Here is a 20,117-nt window from a genome sequence, read left to right on the forward strand (position 1 = left end):
AATGATTATGCAGAGAAGTGCATAGTGGTTCAGAAAGTGATCTGAGTTTATACAATTCATATAGTGAACCATGAAAAGAAAGAAATACTGACTCAAGGATCATCTGCTTTTAGCCTATGAGGTTTTGGGGGAAAAAAGGTCTATATGCAGAGGGGGAAATATGTACTGCATTTGCTATGTGCCAACACAATATGTATATAAACACAAACAACAGTATCTAGAGGGTAGCATCACACAATTCAAACACAGAACTACCAAAAATTCACTAATGAACTTAGTGAAAAATGCCAATGTTTGCCAGAGGCAGGCTGTTTAAATTATTGTGTTTATCACGGACAGAGAGGAAGGACAAGAAACCTCGTTTTATATTTTTCTACCAAAAATAGAAGGGCAGAAACTCTCCTCCTTCATACACTCTGGAGGTCAAACTAGATGATGTAACGATCCCTTGCGGCTTTAAACAGGTTTTATAGATTATCTGACTTAAAAATAGACACAATGTTTAAATAATAAAATTCTCTTGAAACTAAATGCCTAGTACAACAAGTTTCCAGTCACTGGCTAAGGTCTGGAGGAACTATAACTGTACAAATACTTGTAATAAACCAAAGGGACAATCTTAGGTAGATATTTTGAAATTGAAATTTTATGCCACTGACTCTATCCACCTGAAGAACAAACAATATGTACCATCTTCTACATAGCCTGCTTTAGCTAGCTGCAAACCTCCAGAAAACCATGCAGACAAAGGATATGTCTATGGTGCATACACCATACACAGGTTTGAGTACCAGACCCAGCCTAGCCATGGTAGCAAGGACCTCTCTCTTCAGCCAAGAGGCATAGAGTCCACCATATCCCACATGACTGTAGCCTGTTTCTGATACTGGGAGAGTACAAATAAAATCAGCTTGGATATTCCCGCACTGCCCTGACATTTCTGCTGTAGTCACTCCTCTGAATAACTTAATTCAAAGCCTGTTACCACACAATAATTGCCAGAGATCACGCCGTCATGGTTCAGATGAGGACCTGAATTCATTAACTGAACGAATATATGTGTTGCCTTTTTGCCTCCTTTTCATGTACAAGGCCAAAGGAGGAAGTACAGGAGAGAGGTGTTGTCAGCTCGTCAATGGAGTCGCTTCTTGTCAGTTACACCATTGTTTAACTTGTCACAAGCACAAGCAAAACAATACAACACAGCAAACCTCACCACCTTCTATGAATGGCCTTGGAAGTCCACTGGAAATCACTTAATTTAGTGATCCAGTGAGTACACTAACAATAGGAATCAGATTACTTTGCCCATACATTTTGACAATGACAATTTTGTTTTATTATGATAATTCAAAAAGCACCATCAAATACAGTGTAGAATCTCTTATAAAAATAATTACAGTCTAGTAATGCAAGAGTTCATTGAAGCACACCATTAATTCCTTGGCAGTTAGGGAACGAACCAAATACTTTGTGCAAATGAAGGATTAGCAAGGTTTCAACACACACATTTCCTTGTACTTAAAATGTGCAGGGAGCAAACCTTATTAAAACAGCATTTCATATTATACTTTAAAATGATGGCCCCTTAGGCAGATTTCCTGTACTTCAAAAGATAGCTATTATACTACTATATGTTACAGTCTAGGATAACAGAAAAAATTCCTATCAAATTGCTTTACCGCTTTATCTAGGGAGCATAAAATTGTTGCTTTTTCGTAGAGCCCTCAAGAAAAGCCAGACTTTTATTCAAAATGAGGTGTCGCCAGTCTCACACAACAAAGAGAGAACAGCTTTAAAACAATGCTATGAACTGTCTTCCACTTTGCTACTGAAAATATTTTGAGCAGCTATGAACCCACCATCCAGCATTTGGGACATCTTCTTATGGGCCTCAGGGTTATATTGCCTACCTCTGTGTGTTCAAACTGCTTCTATTTCTATGCAGAGGGATTTTGTGATTATACGCTTTGTGGTTGTTTTTAAAATAGTATTTTCCTAAAATTAAAAAAATTTTAAAAAGACAGCTGGTGCCTTTTTTCTTGCTGTTTAATGATGTTCAAAGTTGCCCAAAAATTTGCTTACACATAATCATAAAGGACTGAATCAGTTCCCCGCTTTGCATCATTTCTGTTTTAGAAGTCCTTGCAGCGCAGCCACTATGAAATCATGCTGCCCATGATCCAGATTCATGCAGTCTCTCTAAAATGTTAACTGATTCAGGTCTTCATAATTAGAACTGACCCAGAAGCTATTAGAAAACATCCCTAGCAATTTAAAGAAGCATTATACTAGATATTAAGATATGATTAGAAATAGATCACTTGTTATCGGTGGTTTGACAGCCCAACTTAGTAAACTAGAACCCCCTAAAAAATCACCAGAAATATCTAACAACAATACTTAAATTGAGGTCTCATAACGAGTAATTAAGGGTGCTGAAAGAACTCACAGAAGGTGTTGCATTCTCCCAAACTTTTCCATCTTATCTCATATGTTTACAGCAAAAAGAACAGAGCAGTTTTCTTCAAAGCACAATCATTATCAATCTTCTCCAACATTCCAGCAGCACAATATTATTCTTATAATGCAACTGAGTAACCTCCTCAAATCCTCAGGAAACATTAGCAAAATAATTGTTCCCTGTCAGTGTTCCTTTGTTATTACTTTATTTTTTTCTTACCCTTATTACTTCAGGCAGAAATGACTTGGAGATATTATCCATCAATTTACCAAAACAGAATTCCCCTACATTTATTTTCTTTTAGGTGAATGTTTTACAATTAAACTGTACATTAGAGCTCAATCTAAAGATTTTCTACCTGGCTAAAACTGATTGGCCCACTAAGTCTTAAGTTTAATTTCCCCTGCCCCTCTCATTTTGCTAACTAGAAGAGAAATGAATCCACCTTCAAGCCTGTTGGAATCAATCTTCTTTTCTCTTTCTCACAATTTATAAGTCAGAGGCTTAAAAAGTGTTCATATCCTCTTTTAACAAGCTGGCTATGGGAGATAAGCACAAGAACATTAATAAAAATAGCTAAGCATTAAGTCATGGATGTTTTACAAAAGTAGACCTAAAAAAAAAAAAGAAAAATCCTGAAGGCTAATTGTGATTTATACCACGTCTCTTTTCCAATACTACCAATTATCAATCATCCCTAAAAGATCCCTTCTTTGACATGCCAATGTCATGAATGCAACTGCTGCCAGCTCATTCCTAATCAGGTGAGACGTTGCATGGCATAGACCACCCCCTGGTTAGCCCTGTGACTTGTAAATGCTGGCATACTGCAGAAGAGGTTTTATTTTTTCCAGGTTATGGACTTTTACTTTTTTTTTTTTTTTTTAAAGAAGTTCTTCATAAAGATTTCACAGCTGGAAGCACAGCTTCTCTCACCTCAGGTCTCCTACACATTGCACCTTGGTACAGCTTGCACCATCACTTTTACCACCACCCTCAACATCTCCAGCATTCACGAAAAACGTATCCAGAACAACGATAATACAACCACCAGCACTGAAACTTTTATTACTGCAATTACAACAAAGCAGCTGGTGGTAATAATAATAATACTTAGCATTTATATGGTGCTTTATATCTTTAAAAGGCTGTATAAACATTTGCAAATTAAGCCTCACAGAACTCCTGAGAGACAGATACATTTTCTGGTTTGTAAATAAGAAACTGAGGCAAAGAGACAAAACAGCTGTCTCCAAAATCAAGATCTCTAGATGATTTTAGAAAAGGGAATGGAGGTTCTCTTTGGACAATAAGAACTTGTAGAGTTATAAAAGTACAGCTTAAAATATTCAAAGAATACAATGGGACATAAACTCTCATGCTCTGCACATCCTCCCCCTCCAAAAGAAATCAGTAAACACTTTCCCCAGGAAGATTTAGTTCCTCGCTGCCCGCTACTCTAAGCTACTCACCACTGCAAGACACAAAACGCTGGACTACACAGCCCAGTAGGACCATCTCATCTGCCAAACCCCCAACCTGGAAGTCCAAGCTCCTCCGGAGTAGGCAAACTGTTGATAAACTGCACAAAACTGACTTCAATCATTCGCCACCAAGACTGGGCGACAAGACAGCAGCTTGCTTCTCCTCCCAGGCTGTATTCTGCTCTGCCACTATTTAAGAAACACACAAACACTTCTTTTTCTTGCATGTCAATGTTCAGCTTTAATACAAAAAGTGAGAAAAACTGTACATTCTAAGTAGAAAAGAACAAATGCCACCACATATTCAAGGCACTTCTGAGAATATCTTACATTCATATTCAGTAAGACACTGAATGAACAGACTTTTTTTGTGTGTATTAGACACCTTACTCACACAGAGAAAACAAATGCCTACACACACTCTTAACACCTCCTATTCAGGTCTTCAGCTCTAGAACTGCTTGAAGCGAGCTTAAAATTATTGCCTAGACAAAATACACAGCGTTAAACCTTTAGAGAAGGCATTACTTTTACAGCCCCATCGCACAAAGACTTGACTACCCATGTAATTTTACATCTGACCTGTCCCACCGAGATCAGTGGATCGGAATGCATTTCAGAAGACACTAGAATACAATGACACAAAAGGGAAGAAGTTGATTTGTGAGAAAGGAGAACCTTTACTGCAAGAAGTGGCATGAAGTGCATTCTGCAAAGCTGGAGATGGACCACTATGTGCAACTGAAGAGTGAAGTAAAACAGAAAGGGAAGCTTAGGGGATAAATGAGGGAAGGAGGAAGAAATAAAACAGGAGATTAAAGTTATATCAAGACTCAAGAGCAGGATGGACCAGAATATGGAAGACAGTGGAGAAACATGGCTCAAGCAAGTGGAAAAGGAAGGAAAACATTAAGAGCTAACCCAGAGGCCAGGTTGAGCAGGGAAAAGAACTGAGGTCAAACCTGAAGGCAAGGCTCAAAATACAGCAGTGCTTTAGCACAGGAGCAGCCATGAGAAGGGAAACAGCAACTTCAATGAAGAAGATCTGTTTGCTTCTCGGCAGTGGGAGGACATTCGTCACGCAGAGGTGATTTACCTAATGGACACTAAGGTACAAAGTCCGGATTCCTCACTCTGTCCTGCCCTCTGTATGTGAGATAGCACCAAGAGGCTAATTACCAGTTAGCCCGGATTTATTAGCCATAACAAAGCTTGCAGCTAAAATAGGAACAGACTCCACCCTCCTACCTCCCAGCCCTGTGCCTTCACCCCTGGCCAATTCTTTATCTGTAAATACAGGAAGAGAAGGAAGCATTAGAGATGAAACATTACACTAAGGTTGCGAGGGCAAGGGAAGAACTGCAAAGCAATAAATAATGCTAGAAGTGGAGAAGAGAATAAGTAATTCCACTTCAGGAAAATCAAGCCTGGGACAACACTGAAGTAAAAGAAGAAGAAAAATGTGTATTTAAATACACAACCTGCCACCCGACTCTGAATAGGAAACATAGATGTATGTCTCCAACTGAAGGCAGTATAATGCACACACTGGCTTCTCAAGACATGTTGTGCAAAGCTGTAAATTACTTTAGAGACACATCTATAAATGACTGACTTTTCTGTGCTGTTTTCAAAACGGCACAGAAGATCATCAAGCCGAATTTTATTACAACTTGATATCACAAACTCCTCATGATGTAACTCAGTTTCATCGCATAGTCCTTGCTACATTGTCATATGCACTCAGTTACAGTGAAGAACTCAACGCACAAGATGAACGTCTCACACCTTGTACAAAGGCCTCACATTCACACGCTCTGAGTAATAGAACTGCACATTCAAAGTATTTTTATGACGTACGCTGGGATTCCCAAAGGCACTGAACTTCTACCAAACCCCTGGATCAACCAGACACCTAACTCCCTGAAACACCAAGCATTACATCCCTTACGGATTAGAAAAAGAAAGCTTTCTCAAGCCTAATTACTCCAAGTTATATTTTACACTGGAAACAAAGAGATCTTTGACTCAGGAAATAGAGAAGATTACACCTCAGACACGCTGTAGAATCAAGCAAAAAGAGCAGTGGCATCAAAGAAGGAAGAGTACATCAGAAAGAAGAGCAGAGTCTTCAGTCTTCATGAAAGGAGCATTCAGAGGGCTGAATTAACATTAAGCCCTCTCAACCACTCCAGAATGAAAGAAAGTGCTCATTAACCAAAGTTCACATTTCAGGTAAAAGACAAATCACTAGGAGGACTAAGCGAACAAATCACAAATTCTGCCTAAAGTTAAAACATTGATAAAATTTGGATAATCTTACATCTCACCAGGCATCCGCAGGTATTGAAGAGCAAATGGTCTTCTGTGATGTCATGTATTTCTCATGGGGTTTAGAACAAGTTTTATGCAGCTGATTTGGGGGGTATGTTAAATATTGTTTCCCTTTCCTAATGGATCTGGACCTATACTAATGACCAGCCAAAGGATACTGCTAACATCTGACTTTCAGCTCTCTTTGCACTTGAGCCAATTTCTGGAAAGTGAGGGGGAGGAGAAGGGAATACTGATGGGAGAAACAGCAAGCCTAGCGCCTGCTTTTCTACTTGGTCAATTCTTTAAAAATGCTTTTACATGCAGTAGTAGAAATCAAAGTAACACACACAAATCCCCATGAGGCATCCCTTTACTTTCCAGTTACAAACACTCCTGAGCTACAGACATTAAGGCTCGCAGTGGTACTTTCGCAGTAGGTTAAGTCTGAAGCATCCAGCAGCTACAGCTAATTCCAGCCCCCTGCCCCCAGAACCAACTATGGCAGCTTCACAATTAAGTCAGATGAACACAGCTCCTCTGTGGTCATGGGAGGCTTGAAAGAAGTCAGATGTTCTCTTACCTGCAGTGGTAATCTATAAAATCCAGAAAAATCCATAAACGGTAACATTTGGGACTATTAAAAGATAAATGCTCTATCTCGTGTAAAACCAATGCATTCTTGAAAAGAAAAAAAAAAGATACATGTATAGAGCCTACTCTGAGTTACTTGAACATCCATAACACCTACTCTCACTCAACAGATACTGTTCTTAAAACGGTGAGTTTTTTTCTAAATATTCTGTTGAAATACTCAAAGGTTTCACAGTATTACAGAACAAGGGGTTCATCATTTCACAATCCAGGGTTTTATAGCAGGTTTTATGTTTTTTCACTGTTACAGAGAACGTAGCAATTTCCACGGTTGGTCAAAATGCCAACTTGAGTGAAGCTTTACGAACAAATGCAAGTAGAATCCCCTGTCACACTGTCAGCAATGAAAATGCCTGTTATGCGTCAGAAAACTACACAACAGAAAACCCCACAGAAATGGATAACTTAAGGAAAGATGTACAAATTCCACACTAAATACTAACCCTGCACCATTGAAGTTACAGACATCTGCCAACTTTGCCTATCCATAATGCATAAGGTTGCTGAAGTCTATTCAGAAACAGACAAAGGTAATAAATGCAAAGAAAGTAATCTGTAATTTGCTATTTCCACTTCAGGTCTCAGTCCTGTGGAGCTTCACAGCATGAGTAACTTTAATTACCTAGACAGTGGCATAGAGAGGGAAGGGAAGAAAGGACTGGAAGTGTTCAATTAGTAGCATTCAAGGCCCTGAGTTGGCTAATATTTCAAAACTTTACTGAAGCTGACATTACAGAATAAAATCAAAGGCATGTGTTAGTGATTGTGGGCTCATGGTCACTGCTCGAAATGAAAACAGGTTCTCAAAAGCTAATGCTAACAACATTTGCATTTGTAACTGATTCATTTTTTTATCCCCCCTGTGTCCCTGACACACAATTAAAAACAAAAAAAACAAACAAGAAAATCACAGATGTGAAGGTTGCTTCTTCCCACATCACCGTGGTCTTTCCAAAAAAGCTGTGACTATCCTCGCCAGGCAGCAAGCAGAATTACGTAGGCTCCTCGAGTATCAAATGCTGTAAGAGACACCTTGTTTTACCTTTCATTTTCAGTGAACGAAAAGCTCTGTTTCGTAAACAGTTGTGCGAATGCTTTTCTACACACACACCCCCCAGATAGTCTCACTGACTTAGATGAAACTTTAAATGGCTTTATACCTAAGTTCATCTACGGGCACAACAGGGAGAAACTCAGCAGTCGCTCAGGACTGCAGAAACAACTGAAGTTCCAGGCAAAATGTAGAATTCACGTGAGAGTGATCATCTAACTTGAGACCTAGGGTGGGATACTGAAATTCATAGGAATTTCAGGGTTGAGTTAAATCGATATTTGTATGAAGCTATGAGAAAAATCAGTGTGTTGGATGAATAAATCGATGGATGAATCAGAGTCTAACTCTGGAGTTAAGATACAATGGCAGCAGTTACAGCTCCTCCTGAAAGGGAGAATTCTAGTTTCTGGTAATGCAAAGCATTTAATATTGGGAAAACAAGCAGATTAGCACTGAAAACAAGAAATTAGCCTCTTAGTCTTCCCCCCCTCCCCAGTGTGAAAATTCAATCTATATAACTGCACTGTTAGTTTAGTTACCTATGGTATATTTAGTGACTCACAGTTTTAGCAGGTACTGTGTAGGTATGGCCCTACATGAGGAAAAAGGGTATTTCAGGCATCATGCTGCTCTCTGTACCACAAAACAAATACTGAGGCTTCAAAATGAGTTAACTGCCACCTAGTCGCAAGCAGTTCAGAACTAGAACGATGAAAACCCCGAATCCCTATGGACAAAGGGGACATAGAACCAGGTGCTGTTAAATGAGAAAGCAAGAAGAAACCCTAGTTTCAAAGGAAATGTGAGAAACAGACCCATCCACATCCAGAAAACATGCACATAACCAAAGCACCTTCACAATTCTCCTTGAATGGAGGTATCGGAATCAGGCCACGCACACAGTCCCGTGGTGTTAAATGTCTTTGCTTTCTGGCCACCAACCCCACAACAGAGAGAGGAGAATCTGGAGGGGTCACAGACCAAAGGGCTCCGTTTTTCGGTCTGGCACAGCTGAAAGCTGTGTCTTCAATAAAATCTCGTACTTTTGACCAGTCATTCACCATAGGAGAAGACAGAGTGATGCAGGAATTGTAATTAGGAGTGCAAGAGCAACAAGTGCTAGACACTGAAATCAAAGTTAGCAAGTCTTCATCGTGTGGACTTGAAGTCTTCCGTTATTTCACTCCAGTAGTTGAAAAGTTCGTATACATTTAATCTATTTTGACCCTCAAGGTGCCAATTATTCAACTTCAGATGTTTAGATTTTAATAAGCTTTCACCAACGGGAAGAAAAAAATGCAGCGGTTAACATGACTGGTTTGCCATTTACAGCTAGACTACAGACAGAAAGAAAATCAATCATATTTCACAAATTTAATTGTTGACAAGTGCAAAACTTGTGTATTTTTTTTCCACCCGTGCATTTCATAGCAGAAGTAAGTATCTTCAGATCAATCTTGCTCTCTCTATTATCGCTATATATAACCTGGCACCTAATCACTATCAGGTGTTGTTGCTTGTGCGGTATTACACCTACCTCCAATTAAATCTAATGGGATGCTTTGGCTGCTTTCAAAATGACATGCAATCAAAACCATTCACTCTGAGCTATAAGAAGGCATAACTCAATACTGCAGCCACTATGAGTACGTGACAATACAAGCCAGTTAGACAATCAAAGTCCAAAGCCACCTGTATTCCACAGCCTCCCCCAGTAAAGGCAAGCAGCAGCCCCAGCCTGCTCCCGTGGAACCCTGAGCACAGTATCTCCTTACCTGACGATACCTGTATGCTAATAACGCTACATTCACTGTGAGCTGTGAATCAAGATCAGATACACTGAGTGTTCCTTACACCTCGGGAGCCCTGTAAGCTCTTTGCAGGCCCCACAGCTCACTGAGAGGAAACGACCGACCCATTTCAGGCCTGGCCTAGGAGAGGACCATTTCTCAGAGACCATGGGTTACAGCATTTCCATGGGTGCTCCGTGGAAAGCAGAGCAGTCACACAATGCTGACTCAGTATTTCCAGTTGCTAACAACAAAAATGGACATTTTCATGTCCTTCCATGTAAGCAATTTTTGTAGCTGACACTGCACAGTCACAAACGAGAAGAAAGATGGTCAATAGGAAGGGAGGAGGACCACATTTTTGATGATGGAGAGGCACAATTAAAATACGGTCTACACAGCAAAGACACACGAGATCCATCATTTAGTTAATATTTCAGCAGACACAAGACAGAGCGGTAATACTTTTATCTTCATTACTTCACTGTAAGTAAACAAAGCAGGCTCCACCAAAGGTCATATAGCTGCACATCTATAACTCTGGGGGGTACAAGACCCATGAGCAAAGCATAGTTTTTGAGTGAGAGGGTTGGTTGCCAAACAACATCCTCAAGAAAAACTTGTTCCACCCTTCTTCTATTGCCTGCTACCAGCTGGCTTGAAACCAGGGTTTAGCGTAAGCAGCAATGTCTCACTTTTCATGGATACAACGCAGACCTACTGAGGTTACAGGGAGGCAGGAGCATCTTAGATCATACCACAAAATGCTACAAACCTGCTTTCCACTGCGTGCCCAAGTTGTCCTTATTCCGCTGGCACGATGCGTAAGGGAGCGCATGTCATGGTGATGAGAGGGGCAGAAAGAGGAAGAACACCAGGGAAAGTTAGCAGCGAAAAGGAAAGGGCAGCGGAGGAGAAAGAAGGCAGCTGGCAGAACACCACAGAAACACGGGCACGCAACAGGATTATCCCACCCGAAAGCTGCCCTTCGCCAGCTACTGGCAACACACGCCACCTTTGGAAAAGCCAGCTTAACCGCCGGGGAAAAAATGCCACAACAAGGAAAGGAAGCCAGGTCACCTGGTAGAAGGTGAGGCAGCAGGAGGAGGAGGCGGAGGAGGAGGAGGGGGCACGGACGCTGCCCTTCCGAGCGGCGGGGGTCCCCAGCCGGCGCCCGGGCCGCCCCCGAGGCCGCGGCGCGCTGCCAACGGGCAAGGGGCGAGCAGGTGTGGCGGCGTTACCGCACGGGGCGAGAAAAATATACGTACACCTATACACACGCACGCACACGGGCAGCTAGGTGTATATAAAGCCACGGCGGCGGGGGAAGGCTGAAAAAGCAGCAGCGAAGCGCCGTTCCCAGCCGCCGCGGCGGAGCCGTGCACAGCCCGGGGGCCCGGAGGGGAGTTTTGCAGCGGCTCCCGCCCGAGCGGAGAGCGGCGGCAGCGCCCGTCCCGCCGGGACCGGGACCGGGACCGGGGCGGGGGGAGGCTGGGGTTAATGCCCCGCGGTTCGCCATGTTGCGGCTGCCCGGGCGGCTTTTTAGGGTCGGGGAACAAAATGGGGGGGGGGGGAGGGATCGGCAACCGGGGGGAAATCCCGCCCGGTCATCCCCTTACCTTCCCGGGCGTCCTCCTCCCGCAGCGGGGCCGGCGGCGGCCGCGGGGCTCCGCGCAGGGCGCCCGGGGCTCCCCGCCGCCGCCGGGCTCTGAGCAGGGGCAGGGGCGGGCGCGGGGGCTCCGCTCCGCTCCGCGCCGCCAACAAAGTGCCGAGCGGGAGCGGGGAGGGCGCCGGTCAGCGGGAGCGGCGGAGCGGAGCGGAGCCGAGCTCCCTCTGCCGGCCCGCCGCCCCGCCCCGGCCCCGCCGCCCCGGCCCCGGCCCCAGGCGGCGGCGGGGCAGCGCGGAGCCCCGCGGACCCCTCCTTCCGCGCCCCGGCGGTGCTGCCCCCCCCCCCCCCCCCCCCCAGCGCCGTGCGGGCCCTGGGCGCCGCCGGGGGTGCGGAGCTGCCCCCCCCCCCCCCCCGCCTCCTCGCCCGCTCCCTGTTGCGCTTTCCAGGGCGCTCACGAAATGCCACGGTACTGAGAGCAGCTTCCCCGGAGCTGGGCTGGAATATGGGAGTCGTTCAAAGTGACCGTAAGCGTTCACCAGAAAAAAAAAAAAAAAAAAAAAAAAGAAAAATAAAGCCTCACACAAAACCTACCAAGACTCCAAAGCGAAATCCTTCCCCAAAGAAGTAGGTGCACCTAAACCACCTTTAGAACCAGTCAGCTACCAGAACAAAGTCTCCCCGTCCTCACCCGAAATCCCGGATGAAATGTCCCAGCTGTTCACGGCGTTTCCATCTGGCACCACGTTCCTCCTGACCCTGACAATTCACACGTGGCTTTCACTCTGCGCAGGGGAGTAGTCCCACGCACAGATACCATTGGCACGCTTACAGGTAGCCAAAGTCCTGACGCTACACTGTTGCCACGGCCGTGATTTCTGTAACGAGCCACTTCCACTCCTAAAATCGGGCTGTTCCCTGAGAATCTCCTTTCACTGATTTCACTTTCAAATGAGTTTTTGTCTTTTCTGGCTCCAGGGAAAAGCTAGAAAATGTAAATCTGTCAACAGCATCAGACAAATGAAAAGAACCCCCCCCATCAGGTAGTACATCGGAGAGCTAATCTGATTTTTGAGGTTCCATTCCTGATTTTTGATAGGATTGAATTGCCAGTCCTGAACGACTTACAAACCTGCTTAATTATGTTCCCAAGTCTCCTTCCAGGCTTCACCAAGGTTCCTTGTGAAGATCAAAATCAGATCTATACCAAACACGTAGCCATTTCCAGGACTGAGCCACGGCTATCCCAACATAGCAACAGGTCCTTTATGCTACACAGTTTCTGTGATTCCAGGCCCTCTTCAAGAAATCCGCAGAGGAAAAGTATAAACGAATGAAGGAGCAGCTGCTCGCTGAAATTTCCACTCAGTTCCAAGAAATGAGACTTGGCAGGTCCTTGCTTTTTATAACACTCCGTGACTCATTTGCAGAGGCAGGTGAAGTCAGAGCCATCACTGCCAGAGTTGTGCCCCTGACGGCTTCTCCAGGAAGGACATGGACTTTCCCAAACACTTTTTTAAAAAGAAGAAAGGAAGGCATTGCTCAGCTACTGTTAGCAGCGGTTCAGACACTGAATCTCTTCTAAACTGATGCTAGTCCATGTTTGACCTGGTGTTTTCCAGCAAATCTTCCTAAGAATAAGGTCTGAGCTCTGCAACTTGTGTTATTTTGCCAGGCTCCCAGGAAGATTCAGAGCTGAGGGCGGTGGGCAGCAGGCAGGGTGAGGCTCTCTGTGGGTTCCCATGAACCAGACAGGAGAGAGTAACCCAAGCTTGCAGACTAGGCAGGGAGACGTGGAGCCTCACTCCACCATTGCTTAGGAGTTCACCTTAACCCTGCTTAAAAAAAAAAAAACAAACAAAAAAATAAACAAAAAAACCCCACAAAACAACAACCAAGAGAAAAAGAAATGCAGTTCAGCCAACTTCCCTTTCCTGGCTCCGAGCTGGCAAAACCCCTTGTCATGCTGCATCTTCTTCTAGTGGTTCTGTCTCCGCTACTTTTTCTGATCCAGAGGGTCCTCCACGAAACTGGAAAGTGCAAAAAACACTTGTGAAATAATGGGGGGATTGGGGGAGGTGGGAGGGGGGATCGAGTCCACTTTTGTGTACCTAAACAAGCAATGAAATGCACAGATAGCATACACTTACCTTGGTAACAGGAAGTTTGTTTCCAACAAACCTTCAAACCTTAAAGAATCAGATTGTGGAGAGGTCACCTAGGTCATTCATGTGAATGAACACTTAGAGGAACACTGACATCTAAACTGACGTTTCTAAACTATTCATGCCAGTTGCCATACACACGCTCCCTAGGTAAATAATCATAGTAATTTATATATAAAATTGCTTACCCCATGAGAGGCTGGAAGGAATATGATAGGTGCTATTCAAGAAAAGGTTGGGGACTGCTTCAGTCCTTGGCAGGGATAAACAGTGCCTCTCTTCCCCCTTTTTTCCTGGACAGCAGCCCAAGACCAGCCCCTGATCCAATTCCCTTTAACAAAGGACAGAAGGCAAATGCAGAAGACCACCGTGGGCTGATGTTTTTGTTTGGTTTTGGGAAAGAAAATATTTAAAGGGGACAGAGATGATAAAGAGGTACATGGAAAGAAAGGAGGATGTGAGGATGAGAACAGGGAAACCAGAGGAATAAATGGGAGAGAGAAAGATTTGAGGAAGAATTAATTCTATTCCTGTGCTTTATTAACTTTTCTTCAGGATGTGTACAGCAGGTACGGGCATTTAGAAAATTATTTTATATTATTATGAAGCTAATGTCACCGTAGATAGGAAACCTCAATATTGTAACACAGGGGGCGAAGAAAACATTTCATCAATGTTTTTGTATTTGGGGAAAAGACGAAATACGCCAAAGAATTTCCTTCTGTTGTAGAATAGCCTAAAGATACTTTCCGTGCTGGGAACCTGCAGAATGACTTACACACAACAAACGACTTCAACAACCGTCTGGCAGACCCAGCAGAGTCTGCTTGCTGACACCCCTCCTTCCTGCGTGGATTTCGGCCAAACGCCTGAGCCCCAGCCAGTTGCAATCTCCTTTGCAGGTGTACACACAACGGAAGGCACGGTGCAGGGAACAAACCTGCAGATTCCTGGGGAGCGCCATTGTTTGGGCTGTATTGAAAATAGATGGGCAAGTGTTCAATTTGTGCAGTATTGGCTGCAGCAAGCCTGGGGATTTAAGATTAACTGCTTGATACTGGAATTTCCACTCTCATTGAAAACAGACACTACCGTATCCATAGAGTTTTCAGGAGAAAAATATACAATGCAAGCCTGATTATTCTCTTGATTTTAAGGCGCGTGCAGCTACAGTGAGGAACAGCAGAATTGTTCCTGATTTAGGATCATAAAAATGCAAGGTTAATCCAAGAGGAATCCACAGCAAATGAGAGAAACAGAACAGACTAGCTATCGGTCCATACTCCTCCATTCTTTATGCTTTGGAAAAGAAAAAAAGAAACCCAAAATATGGAAAGTATTTATTTGCTGCTTAGGTAAAAGTATAGAAAACATTTTTCATAAAGGCTAAACATGGTCCTATCTATTAAACAATGCAGGCCAGAGGATCTGAAGAATAAGCATAGAGTTTCTTCTAGTCCCGAAGTCATTTGCAGTCTGACTGGAAGTTTTCTTGGGGTATGTCTGGTTTTAAAATATTCTGCTTAAATGTGTCATCCTTCATGCTATAAAAAGGTGTGTATATACATATTTTAGACCATTTTCAGTAGAAACTAAGTGAATGTAATTGTTCTAAACTCAGATTTACTCTTTGAGTAGTAAATCGATGAATAACATAATGGCCTCAAAACTGGTGAGATAGTTTTGGTCTAAACATATCGGGGACATTCTATAAACTTCTAAATTATTTAGGAACATAGGGACTGCTATCCAAAAATTAGCTTTGGGTAAACCCTCTAATGTGTTTGGTTTTGGTTTTGTTCCCCCCCAAATGGAATATAAATAAAAATTATTAAAAGGCATGCTCTCTCCCCCCACCATAGGCTTTGGAACATTAAGAAGTAGTCAGTCAATTCCTTTATTGGAGAACTTGTGCTTAGTTGATCAATATGAAACTACAGCACCTACTTGCATTTTCTTTAATAACTTTCCTAGGGAAGGTTGGTTCAGGCAAATGAAGTAAAGCGCACCACAGAGCTACCCACAACCTAAAAGTGAAAAGGAAGGCAGAACCCAGTGTGTCTGTAACCCACTCCTGGCAGAAACCGAACTCCAGACTCAGTTCTGAAGCAGCAGGAAAACTCCTGGACTGCTCCTGGCTGACTCATACCCTTTATCCCAGGTACAAAGACAAAGCAGCTCTAAGGATTCCCAGAAGCCTCATTACCACCCAAGAAATTATTCTTCTGAAGAGCTCGAGGATACAGCAGAGAATATATCAGGTGAGAACAAGGTGTCTGTCAGAGCGCAGTCATGGCTCTGAACTCCACAGAGACTCCCAGCGACTCTGATAGATAAGAGTGCCTCAAAGTGCCATCGTGAATCACTTTGCCCAGGTTACATGAGGGACCACTCTGTACTGCAGAAAAGTCTGGCGTCTTAAAAAAAAAAGAAACGGCACAGTCATTTGCTCGTGGTCCTTGTGGTGCCTACATCTCCAACTCGGAGATTGTGGAGTTACACCTCCTGGATGTTCTGGTCTCTATTTTGCTTAATTCAGAGCTTGCCGCAGAAAATATACATTTTCCCTATTTGTTCCTTAGTCTAGCTGCCAGGGGTTATCAGATTTTTATTCCTTGTTCCTAATTATTGCGACATCCATGAGGAAGATTATTTGAGTGAGCTGACTAGGATAAATGAATGAGCTGTCTATCCTGAGCCCAAAACCCTTCAGCCTGAAGCTGCCACCATCTATGACTTACCAACTTGCCATCCAGCCATTGCAGTTACTGGCGCATCAATTACAAGCCATGTAAACGTACAGCTAGGATTAAAGTTGAATGCGTGATGATAAAAACCCTTCCAGTAAGACAAGGCTCTGTGACATTTTGACTTATCTGGCAGACCTTTCTGCACAATCCTATGTGGATCGCAATCAGCTAGTGAAGTAATGCAGAGGACCTTTCTCCCACTGGAGCCATGGGGAGCGCTATCATTTATTTCAGAAGGAACAGAATCAGACCCAGATCCTTGATTCGCGCATTACTCAGTCTCTGCACTGAGAGATGGTTGGCTGACACTTGGATTTGGAAGTCAAGGACCCCATCCTGGCAGAAACCTGAGGCATAAGAAGAGCCATATGGGAGCCACTGACATCACGTGGGCAAAGCTCAGCACGTTTGTGATTACTAGGTTTTGGTCTATCCCCTCTCAAGAGCTACACTGTGTCTGATGGATAAGACTCTAATTGAATTTAAGCAAATAAATTGCAGGTTACAAAGCAAACTCGATCACTGTTATGCATTTTTGATGCCTCCATCTTCCTGTCTTATGGAGACAAAAATGAAATAAGACGCGGACAATCAATCTTTCTATATATACGCTCTGCTCTTTATAGGGAAGCATTACAGATGTTTTTTATTACAATTGTATGTTTATTGGGAGAGAGGTAGAGCATTAAACCTCACATATTTCATTTTCCTTATGTCACACATTCATGAGAAAAGGAAGAAGGCAGGCAGAAAAAAATATATAACTGAAAAAAAATTTCATCTGTTTTGCCAGAATTTATAGAAGTTTCTTGGTTTTCTTTTTCCTTCTAGGGTTTTGAACTATACTTCTCTAGTGGAGGAGGGGGAACAATCTTAACCATATGGCCCATCCCAAACCTTCAGAATTCTTGAGTCAAGCATCTAAAATGAAGACATTTCTTTAATAATCACAAAGTGTTGATAAAAAAGATGCTGACATTTTTGTTTGGGTTTGGGATCTGTAGATGTCATATTTCCTAGCAGAAATGTCAGAGAGAGAGGCTTTCTTCTTCCAACAAATGACAAAGATCTGTTGCATTCACAAGCCTATAGCCAATTAGCTTTTAAGAAATATGTCAAATATCAGTACCACGATACTAAAATCACTAGATTGGCCAGAATTACTTTGTAAACAGTATTTTTATTGTTAATTGTGCTGAATATTGATTTTGAAAATAGTAGCCCCAGTTCCTGTTTTTAAGAACAGAAGGGCCCACCTGGTTCAGCTGTCTGACTTGTTTAGAGGAATGTGTAGATCATCTGAAATTCTGTATTTGCTTATGTGGGAAAAAAACCCCATCATTTCAGCACACATTTGCTTAGTTCTGATTGCTTAATTATTTCATTAGCTGAGGGAGGTAATTAATAGTGCTGATGACAATTTTTGGTTACATAGATCTTGCCACAGACCTCAAACTCATCTACCAGTCTTAATAAATCTGGAGAGAAAAACTGCATTGTACAGAAGGAGCCACCAAGGCTCAGCTAGTACTGAAAAACCTCACTGTTATATCCTGAAACTTGGATAAATTGAATTTTTATTAATGTCTAAATAGATTAAATGTCTAGAATTTAAAAGATGGTACCATCTGATCCTGGGAGATGAGAAATGAAAATAACAATAAATGCATATAAAACAACTGTGTGTGTGTGTGTACATGTATAGTTTTAAATACATTTTAGGTGCATCTCATGAGTTTTGGGTGGAAGAGTATGACTCGTTATTTCTGGTCACACTGCACTGGCAAAGCTGAGGAGGCTTGGTAACCCTGGGAAGTCGCATCCATGGTGCATGGGCATTGGGCTATGGTTGAACTCAAGAGCCCAAGCCACCCCGGTGGTGCTCTGACCATTGAAGCGCCTCATACAAAAATGGGACAACGTCTCTGACTTTGATTTCACACAAGAGTCACAGGTGCAGTTCTGGGAGTCATGACTGAAAAGATCATGACATGATTGAAAGGCTGCGTGTATAGTCACAAATGCAACTAGAATTAACAAGCTTTTCCTTTCCTAAGGAAGGTGCCCATGAGAGTTTCATTTCCATACAGTTTTCAGATCGATGTATGTAATGTCCAAGTTCATAATTGCTTAAGTCCATGAGAGATGTGGCAGATCTGCAGCTGCATTACCTGAAGCTATGATTTTGCCTTGAGGCACCCCAAACCCTGTGGTAATACCAGCATTTGAAGCGCACATACTACCAAATCAAACAGGACCTTCCCTGAGCCTATAACAAGTAAAGTCAGGGAAGGCTAATAGTAATAAAAAGGGAGACTAAACCCTACCTTCATTATTATCATTAGTCAGCCAGTGGTGGATTTCATACTGAGGCGGTCACAACTGTTTGCTCAGATATGCTGCCACAAGGAGAAGCCACCTACCGTAGCAGACCTTATGCAGCCCTCCTGGAGCACAGAAAAATATGATTGAAGGCCCTCTGACGCAGTCTGACACTGAGCAAGCAGCTTGATGGCTACCATCAGATGTCGAATAAAAATCTGCTTAGAGAAAGCAATTAAGCCCACAGAGTTCATCAGGTGGACCGTAATGGCTTCTCAACAGGTTTACTAGCCCACTACACCATAGTGTAAGGCAAAGTGAGAACATAAATAAAACATGCTTTAGAAAGGCAGAGTTCAATTACTTGGGCTTAATTTTGCCCAAACTCCATGCATGCTGCAGAAATCACTGCAGAGCAATAGATGAGATATTGAGAGAACAGAATATAAATGATGTGCCAGTCAATAAACACTTTTAAAGCAATTTTGGCTCCTTTATTATGAACGCCTGGGAAAATATTCTAATTGCCTCTTACATTTATCCCACGGCCTACTCCTGATTTCATCACCTTTGTTTAGGATCTTGCTGCAAAGACCTATGCACCTCTTGTGAGATGTTTCTTCTTCTCAGACAGCTTTAAGTAAATTGAAGGAGTCGAGGACAGTGACTCCACACTTGAACTCACCAAAATATCCCAAACACTATGGGACATACTGCATATATGTCTATAAAGTGGGAAGCGGCTTGTACACTTTACAGCATATCACTGCTCTTGTGTGCCATTCCCCCTCCACCATGTGAGGAGTTTTTAATTTAAAATTGATTCTTCTCAATGCTATTTTGCACTGCTAGCTTATTAAAATCTCTTAGGGTTACTCACCTTGGAATTTCACTGCAAATGTATGTATTCAGAAACAAATATTTTCCCCTTTTACTAAATAAATAAGCAAAGGTTTGGTATGTGGTTTTCAGACAGTACTGAAGGATGTCCTTCCAGAGGACTGAAAGCCCTTTTGTACTCCAAAATAATCCTGTCTGATAAAGAGGGGATGAAAGATTTCAGAGGATATCCACTGCATGCATATTTTTCTAGGGAGAAACAGGGCAAGCGTGGTTTTTAACCCAAGGGCTTATGAAAGTTCATAGTGTTTGGCACCCTCTCTCTCATTGATGCACCAATTGGGAGGTAACATCACCAGCTGTGACACACATCTCAGGAAGTATTGAATAGAAATAGCTGGGGCATATTAAAAATACTCAGGAAAACTCCTGGCTGGAGGCCCCTGCCTCTCACCAGACCTGGATGGTTGAGGGGTCTTTGAGAGCACCACCTCTGTAAGGGCCATCCGACCATCAGCTTGTTCAGCTTTTTTCAGCTGTGACTGGAGAAGTGACACCAGGGTCCCGCCGCATGCTCCATCTCTGTGTCTCTTGGGCATCCGGTTGCCTTCAGACGAGACATGTTTTGCTTTCACTGGGCGGCTGTTTGCCAAACCTCCCTTCTCCCTCTGCTCC

At 43.0% G+C, this 20,117-nt stretch overlaps 1 protein-coding gene across 7 annotated transcripts in view; it reads right to left on the bottom strand.

The window, feature by feature from the left end:
• Window positions 1–12,518, bottom strand: part of EPS8 (EGFR pathway substrate 8, signaling adaptor) — a 141,113-nt gene extending 128,595 nt beyond the window's left edge. For 2 of the 7 annotated variants that reach the window (XM_064459092.1, XM_064459135.1), the window contains exon 1: window positions 11,379–11,637. The gene's annotated coding sequence lies outside the window, so the exon portion shown is untranslated. The other 5 variants (XM_064459100.1, XM_064459126.1, XM_064459110.1 and 2 more) reach the window with 5 other exon arrangements.
• Between the last annotated feature and the right edge of the window lie 7,599 nt (window positions 12,519–20,117).

This window comes from Phalacrocorax carbo, chromosome 1 (genome assembly GCF_963921805.1).
Source record: "Phalacrocorax carbo chromosome 1, bPhaCar2.1, whole genome shotgun sequence".
NCBI lineage: Eukaryota > Metazoa > Chordata > Aves > Suliformes > Phalacrocoracidae > Phalacrocorax > Phalacrocorax carbo.